Below are 17,608 nucleotides of genomic sequence, written 5' to 3' on the forward strand. Positions count from 1 at the left end.
GAAATGTCACTCAGTGCTGACTTGTCTGTTCAAATATTTTCTAAGTTGGATATTTTTTCAATAGTGAGTGTGACAGTTTTCTGTAGTCAGTCTTTGTGGCAAGTTGTCAGCAGCCAGAGCCAGCAGGTATCATGTCTCAGTGAGCAGAAGTTCTAGATTAATTTTATTTTATATTATTTTATTTTGTAATTTAACATACCAACCACAGTTCCCACTATCTCCCTTCCTCTGATTCACCCCCACCTTCCCCAACTGTATCTGCCATCCACTTGTCAGAGAGGGTAAGGCCTCCCTTGGGGAGTCAATGAAGTCTGGCATATAAGTTGAGACAGGGACACCATACACACACACACACACACACACACACACACACACACACACACACACACTGCTTACAGGCTGAGCAAGGCATCCCCTCATATGGAATGGGCTCCAAATTCCAGTTCATGCACTAGGGATAAATATTACTCCCTCTGCTACAGGACCCACAAACTGACTAAGTCATATAATTGTTGCCCATATTCAGAGGGCCTAGTTTGGTCCTATGTAGGTTCCTTAGTTGTCAGACCAAAGTATGTGAGCTCCCCCTACCTGGGGTGAGCTCACTCTGTTGTTTTCTCCTTCATGATCTTGACCCCAGTGCTCATCTATTCTCTCCCCCTCTCTTTGACTGGACTCCAGGATTTTGGTCCAGAACTTAGATGTAGACCTCTGCATCTGCTTCCATCAGTTACTGGATGAAGGTTCTGTGATGACAATTAGGGTTGTTACTGCAGGCCCCAAGGCTATGAAATAGAGACTCAGTTGTATATGATAAAGCTATACCTAGAAGGATCAAAAAACCCTTCAGGGAACTCTTGATGTTATTCAGCATTTAATATAACTGCTGTTTTCTGCTATCAATTTCTTGTCTGCTCATACTCATAGGCCATAATGGCAAACATTATAAGCTTCTCAGACCTACTGCTGATCTGAACTAGGTAACACCCTTACAGAGACAATGCCTGTCTCCTAAGATGTGTAAATGCATAAGCCATGTAGAGAGAGAACACAGGAAGAGAAGGGACAGAGAGGAGCTAAATATAAGAATAGTATTGAAGCAGTATAGATAGAATCTTGACTCAGGAAAATAAAATACGTGGACTAAAGAGTTTCATGTACTTAGATTCATTTATTATCATCAAAGATTAGATATTCAGCAAGTTGTCCATTCCTCCCAGACCCTAGGAGAGGGCTATCAAGGGGCTAGACTTTCCATAGTTTGTTATAGGTAGTCATCAACCTGATTATAGGGGAAGGCCAGTCTTATCTAGGCTCATCCTTGTGGATTCCTGGTTCTATTTCTAGTACCAGGTTCTTCCCTAACTCCATAAAGTCTCCCTCTATCAGGATATCCCTTTCCTTGCTCTCCTTATCAGTCCCTCTCCAAATTCAACCACCCCATTCTCTCTTGTTCTTATCCCTCATGCCTTCTCCCTCCCTCTCACTCCCAGTTTAATCAGGGGACCTTATCTATTTTCCCTTGCTAGGGATATCCATGTATGTCACTCTTAGGGTTTTTCTTGTTACCTAGCTTCTCTTGGATTATGGATTTTAGCCTGGATATCCTTTACTTTAACTCTAATATCCACTTATGAGTGAGGATATACTATGTTTGTCCCTATCAGTCTGGGTTACCTCACTCAGGATGATTTTTTTAGTTCCATCAATTTGCCTGAAATTTCATAATATAATTGATTCTTACCACTGAGTAATATAATATTCCATTGTGTAATACATCCAAATCTCAGCAGAAATGACAGCTCAACAGACCTGTTCTGAGCACTCTACACTCCCCATAGTATAGATAGATTTGGTCTTCCTTACAACTCACTACAATAGAAGAAGAGGAGACTCCTGGAAAGAAACTTCAAGATACCTGCTACTAATATTGATGGCTAAACATTCCCAGAGACCTTCATTGGCTAGGACCACCCAGGTGGATGTCAGAATATCAGCAGTTACATTACTGGGAGAGCAGAGTTCAATGATTCAGAAAGAACAGTTTTTTTTATATCAGACAGTAAATAAGGCCCTAGTCAAGAGAGTTTGTACTTTAGTAGACATTCTTCCACTCCCCTACAGTGTTGGTTAAGGTGTTGGTGGTGCTGGTGGCTGGCCAGGTGCCAGTAGCAGCCATGCCAAAAGAGGAGAGTGCTGGTTGGAAGAGTCAGTGTACCATAGTTACCTTTTTAGACCTTTATTTGGAGAGAGGGAGAGAGGGGGAGAGGGAAAGAGAGAGAGGGGGGAAGAGAAAGAGAGAAAGGACCATGTGGAGAGAAGAGAGAGTGTAGAAAAGGGAAAGTGGCACACAGAGGGCCCAACCACGTTTTTAGGCTGGGCCACCTTTGCAGGTTGATGACATAATTAAGGACAGAATCCTTACATAGAGAACATCCTGTTTCTAATTTAAAGCACAGAGTTCTTTGTGTGCACATTCTATTACACACTCATTATGCAGGGCAGCTGACCCATTGCCTTGTAGCTGTGGGTCCTACAGCCAAACATACTTCAAATTCTTACAGTAACTGTTGTATAAGTTACTGTGTAACTGTTGTTAAACAAAAACAGGCCTTGAATTAGAAAGCAATGAAATCATGGTAGGGCTTGGAGTCAGGAAATAGAATGTGAATATGATACAGATATAATTTCCAAAAAAAAATTTTGAAAAGCTGAAACAGGCTTTATATTCATGGGCTCCAGAGACTAGGGATTTATATTACAGCACATCAAAGATCTCTCAAAACTTTTATCTCAAAGTGTATATCTAAAACCAAAAAATAGGGGGCTGGAGAGATGGCTCAGAGGTGAAGAGCACTGACTTGATCCTCTTTCCCTTTTTTTATTTAATGACCATCAAGCAGGATTGTGTGGAGGGTCTGAGCTGTTGAACCACAAGTCTGAAGACCTGAGTTTGAAACCCCAGCATGTACATAAAAACAAATGCTGGACAGGCATGGGATCCTCAAAACCAGGCAAGTGATAAGGAAAACTAAAAAATCCTGAGAGCTGGTAGTCCAGTGATACCTTGTCACAAAAAGAAGACACTCTCATTTAGCCAGACAAAAGACAGTGTGAGCAGCATGGTTTCAGGATATCCATGCAATGCACTAACTTATTGATCCCCTTGTTGCAAACTTGAGAACTGAGCTGGGAAGATTTTCCCTGCTCTTGAGGACTTGGAGAGGAGAATGTGCCAAACAAGGTAAACATCACCAGCAAGCCCTCAGATGTGTTGGGGCCTTAGAGTTTCCCACCTCTTTGACATGCTGGCACTCAGTCCCTCAAGAACTTGAAACTGTAGGTTTGCTTGAAATGGTAGGCAGGGCAGCTTATAGAGGACCTTCTGGTAAGTTGTCAAGTGTCCATGTTTTAAGCATCCAGGACTAGAAATGCAAGTTTGCCAAGGTCCATCTGACTTCTCATAGAGGCTCTGAGGAGACACAGGAGCCTAGAATGCATATGGGATTTTTGTTGGGGTCCTCAGGGTTCAAATGCAAGATGCAGCCTGGGGGATGTGCCAACACCCATCGGGGCAAGGCCAGACAACCTGTATCTTCCTATGATATCTATGGTCATGTAGTTTTCTCTGTGCATTTGCAGGATGTGACTCAGTGGGAATCTTCTGGGAGAGGTGCCTTATGTTTCCTGCAAAACTCTCTGCCTGTATTTCCTATTCTGCAAAGTGACTGGATTAGCCTTTGTCTGCTTGAAGAGCTCACCCTGCTTATTAAATTTCATGTCTCTTGTGCATACCCTTTGGTATTATGCAGCTCTAACTTTTGTGTCACCTGGCCTGTAATCTTGGGCATGAAACTAGCCTCATCCATGCATGCAGGATAAGATTTCCACAATGGAGCAACACCCCTATTCAGGAATCAAGTATACTTCTTGAACAAAGAACAAACCTCTAACTTTGACCTCCTTGTTGGGCAAAACTATCTCTCAAGTTTAGCCAGTGACAAGATAGATCAGGTGGAGACTCTGGACTCCTGGTTTGACTCCCATCCTGACAAAAGACCATGAACTTGTACATTCCCTTCCTTCATCACTCTGGAATGGCAATTGCTGTATGAGTCCAACATCTTACCAAGCAAGAACTGGTTTGCCATGTGTTTGGCTGCCAAAATCTCTGTGTGAATCCAAGAGACAGCTACTGTTCCTTTACATTCAAAGTACCTTGTCAGGGTTTTCAATGGGTATGTGAAGGGAGGGCCAGTGAAGGAGAGGGACAAGAGACACAAAGTTTGGGAGCAATACAGAATGTCTGATCAAGCTCCAAAATTTTATTTTCCTCTTAAGGCATATATATGCAGGGGCAAAGGGGTGATCCAAGCAGGGAGGGGACTTTATTCATTGGTTGTTCAGCCAGAAGGAAATGTTGCTATGGGGATTATCTATCTATTCTTGACTAACTGCCTAACTCCAGTATAGTTACCTGATTTCTGAGAAGAGGTCCTGGTATTTATGAGAGGAGGTTCTGGTGCTATGGAGACTTAAGCAAGGCCTAGATCTAGGAAAAGAAGATAGAAGCCCAAATATGGTGGCATGTTTGTCAAGGGTCACTTAGGCTTATGGCTCCCATCAGAAAAGAATGAAATTTCTCACAGGCAGGCCTTCACAGTTACAGGTTGCTTGGGTTTCCACAGAAAGAAAATTGGGAACATAAAGAATGAGGTTTGGGATGAGTGGAGTCTGAGTTTCCTTAGAATAGGTGACTGGCCCCTGGCAAAACCTCAAAAGCCATGACATTGATGAACCTAGGGTGACGAGAACAGAGATTCCATGACACTGCTCTTTGGGACACTTGCTATGGTGCCTGTTTTTTGTTTTTTGTTTGGTTTTGTCTCAGATGTCTTTTCAGTAACTCTCCATGAGAAGATCCTTGTTTTTAATTCCCAAAATGGGTTCAGGCAGGGGCTAGCTTTGCACATGAATCCCTTGGCTTTTTAGAGCCAGAAAGCCTTGGCTAGGAGACTAGTCTAATGTTCTAGCTCTTATTGCATGCAAGCCACAAGAATCCCCAGCACACCAATAGAGCTAAATGACTAGTCCATGAACCACAACCCTCTACAATAGCCTTGTAATATGACATCTCCTGTGAGGTCTTCCTTTGCTTCTTGGTCTACATTGTCCATCCTCTGATGATGTAGTATGTCTGGCTTATATCATCACAAGTGTGGGGACCAAAGAAGTTGTCAGGTTGTGGCATGTCAAGTGGGCTACATGGAATGGACCCAATGTGAGAATAGATGCTGTGTGTTATTGTGAGCCCCTCTTCCAGTGTAACATTCCAAGAATTTTTATAGCTGGAATTTTCTTGTGTCTCACCAGGTCTGCAGTCACTCCAAACCAAGTAAAACACACAGAGGCTTACATTAATTAAAACTGATTGGCCATTAGCTCAGGCCTACCACCTATTGCACTTAAACTTAGCCCATTTCTGATAATCTATATGTCACCACACATTTCATGGCTTTACCTGAGTGCCTATACATGCTGCTCCCTGGATGGCAGGCTGGCTTCCCCTGACTAAGCCTTCTTCCTCCCAGAAATCCTTCTGTATATATTCTACCTATACTTCATGCTTGGCTATGGGCCAGTCAGTATTTTATTAATGCAGTGTACAAAAGCATTATACCATAGCACTTCTTCTTAACAGCCCCAATAAGATTTGAAGAGAATGTTGGGCTTCTGAGAAAATTCCATTTTGAAGTTTATCTTCTTCTTGGCACAAAAATTTGCCTATTGGGCAAGAAAATGCCCTGGCCGTGACTGTTGACAGAACGAATATTGCCCCTTTGGTATGATCAGGAAACAAGGAAAAGTGAATACGGACCCCTGCCATGACAGGGTAGGATAGTCTTTCAAAAAAAAATTGCTTGTGAAACTGGTCTGACAGATTCTTTAGGCCTATAGACAATTTTAATGCACCAATGATACTGAGAAATTCTAGGTGACTGTCTAGGCTGCCAGCTGTCTCTGTCTACTCTTGCAAGACTCCTGAAAGTTTCTGTATCCTTCTCCTGTTTCTCAGGTATTATTGTATTCCTTGTCAAGTCTTTGATGGAACTGGAGACTGACAGTCATAATTACAGTCTTCTTGTATCTTAGCTGGAACATATTAAGTGTTAGTTTCAAGTCCTGCAAGGTAGGACATCTTTTGGACGCACCTCTATAAAGTTCCAATTACCTATGTCTAAGACTCTTATGGGTTTTAATATGTGTTTCTTGTTTGTTTTTCTTCTTGTAGGTATAGTTTCATTTTGTATAGATCATTATCCCTTATTCCTCCAAGACACTATTTTGAAATCACCTATATTGTAAATTGTATATTTATTAGATTATCATATTCTTATTTAGACAAAAGGGAGAATATATAGTGGGGAGCTGTTCCAGCATTGTCCTTGTAACACTGCCTCTTGTGTGACATCAGGTTACTTGCATACCTGGCTATGACCCTCCCCCCCCCACTGCCCTGGGGGCTGGCCTGCCCCTGGGGAGTGGCTGAGAGGGTGCCCTGTAAGATTCAGGATGGAAATATCTCTGACCCCTTTTGAATTCCTCATGGTCCTAGAATCTGGATGGGAGACCAAGCCAGAATTGTCTGATAGATTGAACCTCATCTCTCTTGGATCCTGTAACCAAGCCCTATTGGCCAAGACCTATTGGCTAAAAATTATCTCAGAAATAAATCTCTCTTGGTTACCAATGGAATTGCCTCATTAATTAGTAATAGATTTTCTCCAGGATTTGTTTACTTCAAGGGATTCTTCTTTCCTCTCCACCATCCTGACCTAATATCCCAGCAGCCTATTTCATATCATTGGATATGAATCTTGAGGTGGAGAAGAGCCATTACTTTGCCATATGCCCTAAACACTGCACAAAGAAAAGTTTGTAATGAAGCATTGCAGGATCTCTGGCTTTGGAAGGAGGAGATGCTGAAGTTTTCCCTGTAATTTAGGAGTGGCTCCTAGGAAGGGCAACTTGAAGTGAGATAGTTAGCAAGTAGGCAAAGCTGTCACATCAGCAGTCTTATATAATTCTTTTGTCCTGGAGAACCCTATCATCTCCTATGATATTATCAGTGTTGTGGTGATACCAGCAGACTATGGGGCATTTACTTAGTGCCTTTATGGTTCACCTATAGACATGGTAGCAAGATGAAGCAAGCTACTTGGAAAAGAGAATTGAGAGCATAGAGAGACCAGAGAGAGGTAAAAGGAAACTTGCCTTTGGTCCCAGTGAAAGACAGCAAGAAATAAGTCTTCCAGGGGAAGCCACATTGATCCTTGGCAGGGGATGGAGTGCTTCCTGGAGGAGGTAGGGTTGAACTCGGCCTTCAAGGTGTAGGGCTCCAGAAGTGGGAATTTCTGGGAAGCAATGAGCCTATCCTGATTCTTTAAGTTCCTACAGGACAGACACAGAATCAAGGAGTTCTGATGGTTAGTTTGACAAAGATCCAAAAATTCTCCAGGCAGCATATTCTATAAGTCTTTGAAATGTTTGAAGACATCCTAAAAACTTAATTAACTCACATGACTATAGGTTTGATTATTCTAGATGACTATTATCTGAATTTCTTAATTATATATTACAATTTAAATGAGTTGCATAAACATAATACTTTAAGCAAGAGTAGAGATATATGCAATATAACAAAATTAACTTAAATATGTATTAATAAACTAAAATCTATAACAAAGTAAAATATTTTAAACAAGTAGTTGCTCTTTAAAATAGATTCAATAAGGTACCCTTTTATCCTATCATATCTATACTATCTCCCTTTCTTTTTTTTGATCGAAATTGCTGTTAGGGACCAAGATTTCAGGAACCAAACATGAACCATGGAAAGTACTAGCTAAGCCAGAAAACAAGTCATAAACCCACTGCCCTCCCCCAGAGCAAAAACACCTGTTTGCTAACAGGAGGCTCCCAAACATAAGAGCATTCCATGGTCAGGTAGCCTAGCAACAGAACAAATGGCCCCTGACCAGTCACCTTAGCAGACTTCTTGCAGTTGCACAACCTGCACATCTCCCATGTTCTGCACACCTTCCACATCCCTTCCACTTCCCTCCTTCCTGCCCCTTCCCCTCTTATGCTATATAAGTCATGTGGAGGAAAATAAAATTTGGCGGCTTGATCAGAATACTGTCTTGCTGTCAGTCTCTTGTGTCCCCTGTTCTTTCATTTGCTCCCACAGGTGGGTCACCCCCTGTTTAAACCCTGCTGGTGCCCAACATGTGGCTCAACCCTCGCCTCGTCGGGAGTTGAACGTCCTTCTCCAGGAAAGTCCAGATATCTGGTGGAGTTTCGAAGCAATCACCCATTGAGACCACCTGACTCGGCGTCCCGGTGATCCAGAGGCAAGTGGGAAGGACGAGGTGAGTCTGAGCTATAGACTTCACCCTGGGACAGGGAACTTCTCAGGACTTGTTCCTAAAGGGCATTAAAAATGCCCTCCAGACACAAGGGATAAGGGTTCGTAAAAAAGGACTTCATAAAATTCTTTAGTCACTTAGAGGACTGTTGTAACTGGTTTCCCCAAGAAGGGCTGATTAATGAAAAATGCTGAAAAAAGAGAAGGCAGCCAGCGGCTCTGGCAGGGTGTGAGGTGTGCGGGGTGTTTGTATGTGTGCGTTTGTGTGTGTGTGTGTGTGTGTGTGTGTGTGTGTGTGTGTGTGTTTATGTGTGTGCTGTGTGTGTGTGCACACGCTGTGTGCGGGGTGTTTGTTTGGGTCTGTGTGTGTGCACTTGGTGAGAGGTGGAGGGCAGAGAGAGCTGGGAGAGCAGAGGAATGAGAGTGTGTGGTGCCTCTCTGCAGCTCCTTCACCTGGGTGGAAAGAGCCAAGCCTGCTGGAGCACTCTGTTAAAACGGCATGGTGGCAGCGGTGGCCGCAGCGTCTGGTTGGTGGTGAAGTGACTCTGCTGAACTTTCCACCCTCTGTTTTTATGTCTGTCCTGGTCATCATCGGCCTCGCAAGTTTCTCCACAAATGTGGGGGAACCAGAGAACTTTTTTGCAAGTCCTGGGGATGTGAAACTATGGGCAATACCTATTGGCACCCCTCTTCTTCTTGGGATTTTATTACTGTTACCAGTAATTATTCCATTGGACATAGTAATACTTATCATGGCACCCCTGATTGTTCCTCCTGGTGCCACCCCCTAAAAGTTACCTTCACCGAGGCTGGGAAGGCTCATTTGGCCTGGGAGGCTAGCCTCATTGGGGCTTTCACCTATATTAGTAAGAAAGAGTTATAGGTGTCACCTTTATCATTAAACTTTTAAAACAGCCTGTTAATTCCCCTAAAGCTGTTGCCATTGGTCCCAACTCTCTTCTCGGCAACAATGATTTTCTTACAACCAATATATCTCAGACATCCATGGGTTTTTCTCCCACGTACCCACCTCCCCCACCAACTACCAAAGATATGAATACCACACTTATGGCAAAAACCTACCAGGTACTTAATACCTCAAAGCCTGATTTGGTTGAATCCTGCTGGCTTTGCTATCATTCTGCCCCACCATTTTATGAAGGAGTGGCTGTTGATTTAGATTTCTCCCTAACCACTGACCCACATGATTGTTGTTGGCAACAGCCACCCTCATCTCGCCTTACACTCTCCCAAGGTATGGGCTCAGGCCGCTGCCTTGTCACCCGAGGTGCTATCATTCCTCCTGTTTATCAACCACTTTGCAATGTCACAACCTAAGTACCTCCCTTAAGTCTGGATATCTTCTCCCTGCCAATGATACTTGGTGGGCCTGTACTGATGGCCTAACACCATGCATTTCTCTTCATTTAAATAATCCCTCTGCCCCCCTATTTTGCATATTGATTCAGCTTATCCCTAGGCTAACCTATTATTCTCCAGAAGATGGGAAGAGAAGACGCTGGCAGAGACGGCTGCCCTTGCACTCCCCCATCGCTGGAAAAGGGAGCCTGTGACTGCACTCACTTTAGCAGTCTTCCTGGAAGTGGGGGCTGCAGGGGCCGGTAAGGGCATAGCCTCCCTGGTCTTATCTAATCAACATTATTCAGAGCTTAGAATTTCCATAGATGAAGATAGAGCGCAGCTTGAGCATGGCATTTCCGCCCTTGAATCCTCCCTCACCTCGCTTTTAGAGGTGGTCCTCCAAAACCGCCAAGGGCTAGACCTCCTCTTTTTATAGCAAGGAGGCCTCTGGGCCACTCTTAAGGAAGAGTGTTGCTTCTATATTGATCACACAGGAGTAGCGAGAGATAGCATGGCTAAGGTCCATGAAGGCTCAGAGAAGCGTAAAAAAGAAAGGGATCAAGAGCTAGGCTAGTTCCAAAATTGGTTCTCTACATCTTCCTGGCTAACCATCCTCCTGCAGTCCCTCCTGGGACCCTTGGTTGGCCTCATTCTTGTCTTGACATTCGGCCCTTGGGCTTTGTCTTGACTAACTCAATTTGTGCGCGGTCAGCTGGCTGAACTTCAGGCAAAACAAATTCAGGTTCATTACCATCGCCTAGACCTCTGTGAACCTGGTCTTGATGAACCAGATACGGACTCCATATAAGCACAGACCCCTCTGCTCAGGGGAGGATGCACCTGTGCCTGGGAGCTGGAGCCCACTGCTTAGGGGATTGAGGGTGCAGCCAGGACTGCAGAAGGCAGGGAGACTAAAGTGCTCCACCATTCTGGGTGCCTTGGATGACATGCTCTATTGCATGGTGGTTATGCAGACCCTATATTCTTCCCTCCCAGATTAAAACCCGCCTCCTGTAAAAAACTGCATCATTCCAGCTTCCTTTGGGACATGTGGGGACGCCTACATGAACCGACCGATTAACAATGGAACTGAACTTTTATCAGGGATGGAGCCTCTGTCACCCCTCCCCTGTCATGGCAAAACATTTGGGTCTCCTTTCTTTGTTTTGCTATATGTATAGAAGGGGGAGATGTTAGGGACCAAGATTTCAGGAACCAAACATGAACTATGGAAAGTACTAGCTAAGCCAGAGAACAAGTCATAAGCCCACTGCCCTCCCCCAGAGCAAAAACACCTGTTTGCTAACAGGAGGCTCCCAAACATAAGAGCATTCCATGGTCAGGTAGCCTAGCAACAGAACAAATGGCCCCTGACCAGTCACCTTAGCAGACTTCTTGCAGTTGCACGACCTGCACATCTCCCATGTTCTGCACACCTTCCATGTCCCTTCCACTTCCCTCCTTCCTGCCCCTTTCCCTCTTATGCTATATAAGCCATGTGGAGGAACATAAAGTTTGGCAGCTTGATCAGAATACTGTCTTGCTGTCAGTCTTTTGTGTCCCCTGTTCTTTCATTTGCTCCCACAGTTAGGTCATCCCCTCCCCCCCCGTTGAAACCCTGCTGGCCAGGGCAGATTGCACTTATAATCAACCCTCTTTAAATAAAAATAAACATTTATAAATAATATTTTGGGAATTTGGGAATTCTCATACTATTTACTGTTGATTGGGGGGGGCACTAGTAATCCTATGGCAATCCTGAGAAAATTAAGAATTTAGTTAAATGTTCCTGTAGTGGATAGCCATCCCAGCATTGGCCTGGAAGTTCCAACCCCCATTGAGGCTTCGGTAACGGTCACACCCACAAGGCAGGGCAGAGGAAGAAGCAGAAGACCGAGCATCGAGAGGAGGTCTCTCTCTTGGTTCCGGGACCCTGGACGCTGGAGGTAGACCGAGCAGAGTTCTCCAGAGAACACTGCCGGACTGCGCTATACCTTTTCCAGACCCTGCAACCTACCCCTTCATTTGTAAGTTACCCCACAAAATAAACCTCCCTTTTAACTACATGGAGTGGCCTTAATAATTTCACCAATATGTTCCCTTTCGTCTATGAGGATGGATTGTCTCAGCTAGTTACTTTGAAGCTGATTTTGAATGTTAGATCATCTGAAGCCCTCTCAAGGGTTTTTTCTGTGAATAAACCATATTAGGTTGGAAGCAATCCATAGGTTCTCATTTTTTGTACAAACAAAAGCAGAACCTCTTTTTCAAAAGCAACATAACCCTACACACAAATTTTGAAGTCAAGTTACCTTTAAAGTGTATATACTGACTTGCCTTGTCAGCCTTTACAAGCAAAAGTCCTTCTGCAGTTTAAAATTCTAAAGAGTATATAATGTAGATTCTGTGTGTAATTTCTATCTTTACATAGCCTATTTTATACTATTTTTACTGTCTCTTTAAAGATTTTAGTTTTTAAAACTATGTATTTTTATATAACTTCATATATTCCTTTTCCTCTCCCAAGCCTATGTACATTTTTACATACATTGTAAATATTTTAGAATTTTAATCCATCTGAATCTGTCTTATTGTGAATCTATAATTCTTCTCTGACCAGGAGAGATTTCAAACTGTTAAACTGCATGGCAAATATGAAAAGCAGCAGCCTTGGTTACTGACTCCACCAATATCAGGTTCCCAAAATGGTGGAGAAAATTTACTGCCAGCTCTGAAAGCCATGCTCTTTGCTGACTCTAGAGGCAGAGGGTTAATGTCTCTTTCAAGGAGTATGTAACTCAGAAATTTATTTCATCTATACTAGCAAAAGTTAAATCCACCACAAATCATGCTGTGCAGCTTGGAGACATGACCATGTACCATGGCGGGAATCCGCCATACCAGGCTCTAGCCCATAAGATGTGAACCCACCATACTGTAGCCCAAACTTGTATTCCACAACTTGACTGAGAGATAAAACTAGGAAGTTATTTTTAGATCCATTTTGGAATCTTTTTTTGGGAATTCTTGCTGTCACATCTGGGTGCCAAAAGCATTCAGAAGTTTTCTACAGTCTTTCCTAGGCCCCCCTGATTCTACAAAATCTCTTCCACTCATGGTCCCAGATCTGCTTGGACCCCAGTAAACATTCAGACATACATTATTATTTACAAACCATATGGCAGCCCACTCACTAGCTAGCTCTTATATCTGAAATTAATACATTTATGTTAATCTATGTTTTGCCATGTGTTCTGTGGCTTACCAGTCTGTTGGCATGTTTTCCCTTGGGCAGCAGGCTGGTATCTCTCCAGGCTCTATCTTGTTCCTTTCTGCTTCTCTCATTGGATTTTCTGTCTGCATCTAAGCTGCCTTGCCTTAGGCCAAAGCAGTTAATTTTTAAACAAATGGGAACAATGCATATTCACCGCCTACAGAAAGACATCCCCCAGTGGGCTACATTTTAATTGAACTAAATATCTGATTAAAAAAAGAGAAACCAATCTTGGTACTGGAAGCTTATTTATCTCTGCAATGCCAATAAAATCATGGTTATTAGAGGAATACCTACAAATACCAATTATTTGAACCAGTACCAACCCTGTTAATCAATAAACATTTGGGCTTATACTTACTTTTCTGTATAGGCTACACATATCAACAAATAAATTTCCATTTCGAATAGATGAAGACCTCTACAGAAAACCACAGCTAATTAATTATCATAGAGAGGGATCACAGGCACAATGGACATCTCTGCAAAATAATGATTGCAACTAAATCATAGAGAATATCGTAGAAGTGAGAAGAGAAAAATGTAAGAGCCAGGGGCTCAGTGACTTTGCTCTGAATTTTTTTCTCCTGTAAAGTTGAAGTTATAGTCATTTATTAACAGTAACACAGCTTCCTAAACATGATCAGAATAAACACAGTAATGATTGTCATGCCAAGAAGAGCAAGGTAAAGCCCACAAGTCCTCAAGTTTACACAAAATACTATAGGCAACCAAGGATTGCTCAGAATGGAAAAAAGTCTTCCTAAAGAAAGAGCACAACAACTTGTTAACTAATGCATAAGTTATAATTACAGAAAAAAGAATTTCCACACACAGAGTTGAAACAGGTTTTCTTGCTCATTACCAACATTATTAATTGGTTAACATGGCCAATTGTTTGGTTGGGATCCAGAACTTCTGACAGAGACTCAACTATTAAATAGGTGAACATTTATGAACTGTGTTCTTAAGTTCCATTTTTGAGAAGTTATAAGTACAAGAAGGCCCTAACCAGTTGATAATACCTTTGTGACCTAATCAGAGTTGTAGCTAGTCTCTTTGTTCGTACAGTTTCCATGCAATGAATAACATTTTGTCGACATGATCTCACCATTACTGACTGAAATAAGAGAAACATAAGAAAAGTCAGCCTTTCATCATTTGCTGACATTTCATCTGCAATTTTGTTAGAAAAATGCTGTTCAGTAGACCATCTCAAGTAAATTTATCTTTCTTGGTTGAACACTTCCTTATATTATAGGAATATGCCAGCAGGGATGATATTACACATCCGCATTAGACACACAAACACACATAAGCAAAAAGTTAATCTGAGATCCACTCTTTAAAACATATTTTTAGTTTAATATGCTTGAAGTTAAATGGAAAACCACATCCTGAATAGTAGATTAGAAGCAGAGATATGTGAAATATTATGTGTAGTATTATAGTCTTCATTAAGGATCTATAAATGATTCATTCATATAATATGCCAAATTATTTTTTTATTCAATTCCATGCCCTAGTAATAGTAAAACATCCATTTAGAATAGTATTATGCCTGAGGCCTTCCCCAAGTTGGCTTGATTCCAGAGAGGAGGTAAGGATAGGATGAGCCAAGGATGATTGCTCAGAGAATCTTGTGGCCGAACTGACTAGCAGCCAAAGTGTTTATTTATACAGAGTTTATTAATCATGGATAGACTCACATTTTTCTAAAACATAGATCATATAATTTTTGGTGTTGGGCATATGTTTAAACTTTTTCTCTTGTGCATCTAGGTTTATACGTTTAGTTAGTATTGATAATCCAAGACAGACTAGAGTTATCTTTTATAATATTTTTTTCCTCAAGTTTAGAGATCATTGATAAACAGTGGTCTTTTGTAATAAATTTCAACCCCATAATCCAATTTTTAAATAAACTACTGTCATTTGATAGCCTGTTCTCAATTTGGTAACATTTGTAGCTTCAAAGACTCTAGACCAAATTGAAATTTCCATGCCAGCCTAGACAGTTTGCTATGTCCCAAGCAATTTATCAACTATTAATTGTCATAATGCACAAGAAAAAATTAATTGGCAAAAGTTGTTGCAGTTATTATTCAATTTCTGGCATAACACTATGTTTATATTTTATATCTTTATAAAATTTATTTATATATCTTATTCTGACATTCTTGTGTTTCTTGGTCATAAACAGCACAATGGCTCATCATGAGCTAACTCTTATCAGAAAGGGAGTTCTTGATACCTTATTCTATTATCATCTTTTTACATCATTTTTTGCCTACCAATATATGTTTCTCTGTGGGGCAGAGGTAATTTTTACTAATTTCACTTTAATGCTGTATGTGCCATGTAACTATCTGAGTGTATAGGGGAAAGGGCTTGCAATCTGAACTATGGCCAGTCCTCTAGCTCATCGAATCTTGATGACCTCTGTAAGTTTACTTTGGTGTCATTATCTTGTTCCTGAGTAAATACAGGGACAGATGTTTTAAAAATATCTCATGTCCTCATGAGAGAACTCTGGCTTCTATATGTGTGTCAGAATCCCCAAGGCTAAGAAAGACAGTGAAATAAATAAAGCTATCTCTCAAAAAGTGGAAGAGTTAGTATGCCTCAGGCCTTTACTGGAGAAGCTTAGAAGCAGAAATCCTGGAAGAAGGTATAAACCATTCATAAGAAAATTTCCAGCAATTCAATATCCCCAAATTGTACAAATATTAAAAGTCCTGAAATCTGTAATATATCAATATCAAAATGAAAAAAGACATGTCCACCATTATGCTGATCAGGTTTTCTGGATCTTCTTCAGGCAGCTGTGATGGATTTTTGACTTTTGCTCTTCCCATTAGATAGGGCTGCATCGGTATTATGCATATTAGTTCAGTAAAAATTTCTTCAAGAAATCTTTTCTAGAGTAATCAACCATAATGCACCAATTATAGGGGATTGTAGCTATAGTTTTCTTGTCCTGTCTGGCCCATGGTAAAGACAAATCTCTCTCACCCACCAGTCCCACAGCTGCTCAGACCCAACTGAGTAAATACAGAGACTTACATTGCTTACAAACTGCATGGCCATTGTAGGCTTCTTGCTATCTGTTCTTATATCTTAAATTAACCCATTTGTATTAATCTATAAGTTGCCATTTGGCTTGTGGCTTACTGGTATCTTATCATCTGCTTCTCACTGTGACAGTGTCTCTCTGTTTCAGCCTTCTTCCTCCCAGAATTCCTTTCTCTACTTGTCCCACCTATACTTCCTGCCTGGCTACTGGCCAATCAGCATTTTATTTATACAGAGTGATATCCACAGCAGGGGATTCCAGATTAATTTCACCTAGAGTTACATATAATGGGGCATAGTTAAATGATGTGCATAATTTTCTATCTTAGATGTATATTTATAATACATAAATGAATGTACAACACCATGCTCATTAAAATAAATGACACTTTCCTCAAGTTAAAAAATTCACATGCACATGAAACAAAATTATGAGATCAGGCATTGAAGAAACAACAGTTTCTGGATTAAATGAGTCATCCTTCCAATTTTTAAAACTGGTGAATATTTGATTATATAGGGACTAGTTTCATATTTACTTTCATGGATTATAAGACTGGAAAGAATTTGCTGATGGCTGTTCATTTCTGCCTGTAATATTTTATTGCAGAAATTCTAATCTCAGTCTCATTAGTAGGGAATTTCTTTCTTAATAAGATATTATGAATACAATTCATTACAAGTACCCAAATATTTCCTCCCTTGTTTGAATAGACTATTATTGTCTATTGCTTTCCTGTCCAGTATGTCTCTAGTTACAGATCTAAGTAGATTGGTGTGAGAATTAAAAAAATACAGACAGATATGACACTGGGACCCAAAGGAAAGCTGGGGTCAGATGTGTGTGTTCACTGAGGTGAAACCACAACACCTTAGAAGCTGTGTGTCAGTAATACCTACATTCCAATAGATTTACTGCATGGTGATAATAGAAAGGCAGGGTTACTATCTAAAGCTATGTACATACTGATTCTTGACTCAACTCTGTATTTTCTGTCTCTTTAGCCTTAAATTGTTTAGGCCTAAACATCTGAAAAGAGAAAATTATGGTAGAGAATTTTTTCCCCTAACTATTAACATCTTCATTAGATCACAAGAAGATTTATAATATTTCAAGCCTAAAGTGAGGAGGGAAAATTTCTGTGCCTTTTTATGTATGTGTATGTCTTGGTCATTGATCTAGATCTGCCCAAGTAAACAGCTCTAGTTAACTCATGGACATATTCAGACCTTATTTTTCACCATATATACTTTCGATGAATGAATATGTTATATTTTTCCTAAAACAATCTGCTTTGTATTTTCATGACATGTTTTGGACATTTTCTGTAATACAGTAATTGGCATTAATTATAGAATATCAGTATAAAATAAATACCCAAAATTCCACAGCAGCAGAAATTGAACACAAGTTTTATTGTATTTATTGATAGAATAAAATTGGGACATAATTAGGGGTTTAAGAAAAT

The sequence above is a fragment of the Onychomys torridus genome, chromosome 21 (genome assembly GCF_903995425.1).
Source record: "Onychomys torridus chromosome 21, mOncTor1.1, whole genome shotgun sequence".
NCBI lineage: Eukaryota > Metazoa > Chordata > Mammalia > Rodentia > Cricetidae > Onychomys > Onychomys torridus.